The sequence below is a fragment of the Chlorocebus sabaeus genome, chromosome 5, assembly GCF_047675955.1.
Source record: "Chlorocebus sabaeus isolate Y175 chromosome 5, mChlSab1.0.hap1, whole genome shotgun sequence".
NCBI lineage: Eukaryota > Metazoa > Chordata > Mammalia > Primates > Cercopithecidae > Chlorocebus > Chlorocebus sabaeus.
In genome coordinates this window covers 22,142,921-22,150,449 of record NC_132908.1, presented here as the reverse complement: position 1 = coordinate 22,150,449, position 7,529 = coordinate 22,142,921, and positions in this window count along the sequence as shown.

Genomic DNA, 7,529 nt, shown 5'->3' with positions numbered 1-7,529 from the left:
CCAAAGAGGAGGCAAGGATGGAGGGCGCCTTGTCCTCACCTGGGTCACCTGTGGGACTTGATTTCTACTCTCCTCATCGTGCTGATAGTTCTCAAGTGAGCCCCTCTAAAGGCTGGATTCCAGGCTGCTGGGGTGGGTGAGCATGGCAACATCCTCATCACAGCGGGCACGTGGCCAGGGACTCAGATCTGCCAGTGTGGGCGCCAACACTCTCTCCCCAGAAAAGCTGCTTGAAGGCATAGACTAGGGGAAGGGAAGATTAAAAATAAAGAGTGGTCATGTTCAGTTTTGAAATTAAAAGAGAGGCATGGACTCAAAGGCCCTTCAATTCTCTTGGCTTTGGGAGAGAGAGGGTGCTGAGTAGGGGGTCATGGTGGGGGGACACCATGGGGCTTCCTTTCCCCAGAACCCTAATTCATGGGAACACCCAGAACTAGGTAACTGCATCTCATGGCTCACCGTTGTGGTCTGGCCTGAAACACAAATGGTTCATTTGCTTTGCAGGGTTTGTGAACTAGCAGTCTTGGTGTTTATTTGTTTGTCCCTTACAAAGATTTTAAATTCTAAATTGTAAATGCATTTCAATTGAGCATTGGCTTTCCAGTTAGCTCCAGAATTCCATATTATCTGTGTCCAGCCTGCTCTCATCTTCTACATCATGTACTTTCTTGGCTTCAATGATAGACATTCAGTTTGGTTGCATCCTACTTGCTTTGTGCTTTCTTTGCTCTTACAATGTCTCAAACTTACATGTATGGAGCACCCAGGGTATTATCAGCTATAACCTCAATTGCTATCCTAGAAACCCTACAGGGGAGGGATCCTCACTCCATAGAGAAGGTAGCTAAGGATCACAAGAACTGACTTACCCAAATGAGTATGGTTTGTGAAAATGGCAGAGTTAGTATTTGGATCCAGGTAGTATCATTTAGGCTTTGTTTCAGTTGCAAGTGACAGAAAATGCACTTCAAATTGGTTTAATTCAAGGGAAAAAAAGGATAGCAATCGATTGGCTCAAGTAGCTGAGAAGTCCAGGCATGCCTGAATCCAGGAGCTCAAACTCCATCTCTTAACTCTAGTTGCCTCTATGTTGCACCATTTTGAGGCCAGACCTACCCTTGCGGTGGCAAAGTGGTTCCTAGCACCTCCTACCCTCTCACCTACCCCAGTCAGGAAGAGAGAGCTTTTATTTCCAAATAGCTCTATCTATCTATCTATCTATCTATCTATCTATCTATCTATCTATCTGTCTGTCTGTCTGTCTATCTATCTATCTATCTATCTATCTATCTATCTATCTATCTAATGCCCAGAGCATGATGACTCAGACAAGAATAGAATCACATAAGTGGTGAGGCATAGTGACTCATGCCTATAATCCGAGTGATTTGGGAGACTGAGGCAGGAGGACTGCTTGTGCCCAGGAGATCAGCACCTGCCTGGGTAACATAGCAAGATCCCATCTCTACAAAAATATAAAAAAATTAGGTGAGTTTTGTGACATGCACCTGTAGTCCCAGCTACTTGGGAGGCTGAGGCAGGAGGCTCGCTTGAGCCCAGGAGTTCAAGGTTGCAGTGAGCCAAGATTGCACCCCTACGCTCCAGCCTGGGTGACAAAGAGAGATCCTGTCGCAAAAGGAAAAAAGTAAAAAAGGACATAATCATCTCAGAACCAATCACTATGGCCAGAGGTGTAAGACTGTTAGAGGTGTGTGAACCAGAGCAACTCCATCTTGAATACGGACTGGGTAAAATAAGGCTGAAGCCTACTGGGCCGCGTTTCCAAATGATTAAGGCATTCTAAGTCACAGGATGAGATAGGAGGTTGGTACAAAATACATGTCATAAAGACCTTGCTGATAAAACAGGCTGCAGTAAAGAAGCCGGCCAAAACCCACCAAAACCAAGATGGCCACAAGAGTGACCTCTGGTTGTCCTCATTGCTACACTCCCACAAATGCCACGACAGTTCACAAATGCCATGGCAACATCAGGAAGTTACCCTATATGGTCTAAAAAGGGGAGGCATGAATGAGCCACCCCTTCTTTAGCATATAACCAAAACATAACCATAAAAATGGGCAACCAGCAGCCCTTGGGGCTGCTGTCTATGGAGTAGCCATTCTTTTATTCCTTTACTTTATAAACTAGCTTTCACTTACTGTATGGACTCTCCCTGAATTCTTTCTTGCGTGACAGCCAAGAATCCTCTTTTGGGGTCCGGATTGGGACTCCTTTCCTGTAACAAGATGAGTTGAGGTCACAGTTTCATGCTTGAAGCCTTGGGTGGGGCTAGGCCCACCTGAACCATAGTGAACAAGAATGAGGGATGGAACAGCAAGGAGTATTGATGTGTTCTTTCCAGAAGGGAAAACGTTCACTACCTAAGCTAGCAAAGAAGCTTCTTGCCTTTACTATAGACTTCAGAGGTCTTGAGCACCTTCCATTAAGGGTGATTAGGTAAACACATCACACACTAAATGAGGTTGCTCCTACAATCCTAGTATCCAGAAGAAGTTTACTCTATGTTCTGATCTTTTAGAAAACACTTATCATTATTGTCTTTCCAGAATCCATTTCCCTTTCTTTTCTTTTTTTTTTTTTTTTTTGTGTGTGTGTGTGTGTGGGCGGTGGGATGTGGAACAGAGTTTCACTCTTGTTGCCCAGCCTGGAGTGCAATGGCACGATCTCGGCTCACCGCAACCTCCGCCTCCTGTGTTCAAGTGATTCTCCTGCCTCAGCCTCCCAAGTAGCTGGGATTACAGGCATGCACCTTCACGCCTGGCTAATTTTGCACTTTTAGTAAAGATAAGGTTTCTCCATGTTGGTCAGGCTGGTCTCAAACTCCTGACCTCAGGTGATCCGCCCGCCTCGGCCTCCCAAAGTGCTGGGATTACAGACATGAGCCACTGCGCTGACCCCTTTCTTCTTTTAATTACACCACCGTTTTCCTCTGGGAAACTATCCACTTCCCAAGCAATTCAAAGGGATTATCTCTTACCTCTATCCTACTTCAGGGGCAAGCACGGTGACTCAGTTTGGCAAGTCTAATATTTATCTTCCGGGCTAAGATAATCAAGTTAGAGATAAATATTCAAGCTGAGGCAATAAAACCCAGTCTCAGAACGTTTTTTGGAACTACTGAAAAAAATAAATTCTCCTTCCACTGGTATTACTAAGACTTGAGGATGGTGGTTGGAGATTCTGGGAGCCACCAAAGGAAATAAAGCCATGGTGAAAAAGTAGATGAAGGCAGAGAGTAACAGCTTTCTGCTATTGCGTGAGTCCCTGGATCCATTTGTACCTGAAGCTAGAAAGACTTAAGGCCTCTTTAGTTACCTAAACAAATATATAACCATTTTTCCCTTTTAATTGCCTTAGTTTGAGGTGGGGTTTGTCACTTGTGACCCTGAGAAGATCAAACATGTAGGTTTTTTGTTTGGTTGGTTGGTTTTTGTTTTGTTTTTCTTAGATGGAGCCTCGTTCTGTTGCCCAGGCTAGAGTGCAGTGGCGCAATTTCGCAACCTCCGTCTCACTGCAACCTCCGTCTCCTGGGTCCAAGCCATTCTTGTGCCTCAGCCTCCTAAGTAGCTGGGGTTACAGGTGCACGACCTGTAAGACATTACCACGCCCAGCTAATTTTTGTATTTTTAGTAGAGATAGGGTTTCACCATGTTGGCCAGGCTGCTCTCGAACTCCCAGCCTCAAGTGATCCACTCGTCTCAGCTTCCCCAAGTGCTGGGATTACAGGCATGAGCTACCATGTCTGGCCCAACATGTAGGTTTAATTTAAGGAAGGTGTCGGATTCCGGGACAAAGCAAGGCAGAAGGACACCCCTTATATTTGGCAGGGGTACATGGCCCTCTTATTTCCAAGTGCAGAACATTTGAGAGCTGGAGCCCGTGGGGTGTCAGATAAATATCCTGGATGAGGCTCTATCCTAAACCTCAACCCTTTCATGAACTGCTTGGTCATGTGAACCCTTTGGAAACTCTTTGGAAGTTCATTCCATGGCCGAGTAAGAATCAGTTCCTGTTCCCACTTACTTCACTTCCCTTAGTAGAAGTGGTTCTGGAAGAAGTAAGCTCTTGAACATTTTAATGTGAGGCTTGACTACACAAGATTTAGGGTCTGACAGACCTGCATTTAAGCCCTGGCTTGGCCACTTACCAGCCATATGACCTCAGTCAAGTTACTTGGCATTTCTAAGACTCAGTGTTCTTATCTGCAAAATGAGTTTACTACTAACATTGAGCTCCTACAGTTTATGTAAGGCTGAAATAAACTGAACACTGGTGGGAACCTAGTAGTCACTCACTGAAAGATAGTAACTATCATCATCATAAAGCAAACAGCATTTCCCTGCAAATGCTCAGTTTTGTCTGTAACTTAATTCAAAGTCTCTCCCTTTGTTCTGTCCTCCCTTACAAGCATTTTTGCAGTGGATATAGCCACAGGTATTTGATGTTCTCAATTGATTTATGTACAAACTGTGATTGTGAAGAGCATAGACTCCAGAATTGGACTGTTTAGATTCAAACTCTGCCTCGTTAGTGGCTGCGTAGTCTCAGGCAAATGGCTCCACCTCTCTGTGGTTCAGTTTCCACATAAAATGGGGATGACAAAAATAGTATCTGTCGGCCAGGCATGGTGGCTTGTGCCTGTAATCCCAGCACTTTGGGAGGCTTAGGCGGGTGGATCACCTGCCAGGAGTTCGAGACCAGTCCGGCCAACATGGTGAAACCCTGTCTTTACTAAAAATACAAAAATTAGCTGATTGTGGTGGCAGATGCCTGTAATCCCAGCTACTTGGGAGGCTGAGGCAGGAGAATTGCTTGAACTCAGGAGGCAGAGGTTGTAGTGGGCCGAAATTGCACCATTGCACTTCAGCCTGGGCAATAAGAGAAATACTCTGTTTTAAACAGGCAAAAAACAAAAACAACAACAAAAATGAAATAGTATCTGCCTCATTGGGATTAAGTAAATTAATATTTAATACTAAGTAAGCTAATATTAATGAATGACACAAGGTAAGGGTTAGTCATCATCTGTGTGTTTAATACTTTGCCATGTCAACCACATACATGTTCAGTGGCCAAGTACTAACTTCTCTTGGACACAAGCCACTCTGTGCACAGTCAGGATATGCTGGGTTCTGATTGCTTGGGTCCTGTTGTGGTCCTACTAGTCCCAACACCAGTTAGCAGTACACAGCCTTATGAATTTTGATGAAAACCCTGGCCATGCCAACATTCCATGTTATTTTTGTGTACATTTAATTCACATTATTTTGTTTTTGCATTCAAAGTCTTGCTCCAATATCTGCTATTTCATCATGAGCAAATTACTTAACCTTGATGAGCCTCAGTTTCCTGACTGTAAAATGGCAAAACTCAGAGTACCTACTTCTTAGGTTGTCATGAGGATTAACTGAGTTGTTACGGCAAAGGCCTAGGAATAGGTCTTGACACATTGTAAGTGTGAAATTATTATCTTATAAATGATAATGTCCAGCTAATATATCCTGCAAATGGGATGCTTCCAAATACCCTTTGAATTCTCTTAAAAGAGCTGAAAAATGTATATTTCTTGATCTTGCACATTACAGGTTTCAAGCTTGTAGCCTATCTGACAGACACATCCAGTGGACATATTTTACTTGCACAGCCTCAAGTTTCAAAAAATTAGAATCAGTGTCCCCTTTTTTTGTTTACAGACAGGGTCTCACTATGTTGCCCAGGCTGGTCTCAAACTCCTGGGCTCAAGTGGTCTTTTCCCCTCAGCCTTCCGAGTAGCTGGGATTACAGGTGCGCACGTTATATAGTAGACAACTTCAGACATGGCTCCGAATAGTCTTTACCTCGCCTATTTATGCCTGTTTAAGAAAAACTCAAAATGCCTGGCTAATGGCTCATATTTTAAAATCAGGACCATTCGTATAAATATCTGGCTTTCCAGCTTCTCCTGAGGAATGGGAAGAGATGGCACCATGGTACACATTCTTTCAGGCTGTCATTTGGAGTTGACACTGCCGTGGTTGCTCACTGTGGAGAAGACAGACACTGTCCAGGTCAGAAACTCCTGGTTTACAACACTCTCATTTTTCTACACCTGGGAAAGTTTCAGGCACTTGCCTTACCTGCCTGGCTCCTGAAATAATGAAAATAATGGCTAACACATACACAGAGCATGCTATGATTCAGGCACTATCTCAATCCATCCCCACAACAAACCTAAGGGAGAAGTATTGTTATTGTCTCATTTTAAGGATGAGAGGACGTAGAACGGCTAAGGTTGTGCAGCTGGCATGCGGCAGAGCTGGGAGTTGCACACTCTGACTCCCAACTCTGGGCTCTCGCCCCTACACTCTACTCTAGAGTAACCTCTTATTCCTACCTAGGTCAAGTTTTCTGCAGTTGTATGAATAAAAGGGGAACATGCTCCAGGGTGTCCATCTTCAGCTCTCGTCATGTTGGCCAAGAGGGCTTAGTTGTGGATGCCAAAGGTCATGATTTTCGGAATTAGCTGCTTAATTTCCCAATCGCCCTCAACATTCCCAGACTCATCTCTGATGCACAAGGATAGTTCTACCCAGAATAGAAGCTCCTGTTGCAGGCCATTGAATTTAGAGTGAGGGTCTCTTCCTACACTGGAGTCTCCCCAACTCGACCCCGAATTGTAGGACACAGAGAGAAAACCCATCTTCAGGAGTTGGTACATTCTGCTTATCCCTAACAACCATAGACACATCCCTTCGTAGATGACTGTAAACTATCCATTTTATTCAGTTTCCGATCATGCTAGAATCGAATCAAGGTGGCACATCCCTTTACTGAAAATGTTATGCTCTTTCTCTCTCTATATATATATATAGATAGATAATAGATAGATAGATAAAAATATATGTATGTGTATGTGTATATGTGTGTGTGTATGTGTGTGTATATGTGTGTGTGTGTGTGTGTGTGTGTGTGTATATATATAGAGAGAGAGAGAGAGAGAGAGAACCTGTGTCCCTTCCTGAAAAATATTTAGGAAATCTTACCATGGCCACGAGATTCCAATAAGCCCCCACACGCCCACTCTTGATCAAGAGCCTTGATTCATTCTTTAAAAATCCCTCCATTTTCTACAGAGCCCTTCTAGTGAAATTTTGTCAAGCTTTCCTTCCTGAAATGTGTATTATAAAAACAAGACATCTTATTTTCCTTTTCCGGTTATAAAATTATATGATAATATTTGAAGATGTTTCAAAATACGACTCACCCCCTATTCCAAACCCTGAGTCTCACTGGTCTGTGAGTGATTCTTGTAGATTTTTAAGAGAATGCCTTTCCCCAAATGGTAAGTTTTGAGATGATGCCTGACGACTGCTATCGAATGCTTAACATTTGAAAATAAATTCACAAAACACAGAAGATGAACAGATGGTCTGTGAGTTTTGTCCATTCTCTGTAGCTTTCCACCACTCTCTGCAGCAACAGACAAAAAGGAGTTTGAGCCAACCCCAGGTGGGTGTATTGCGAGG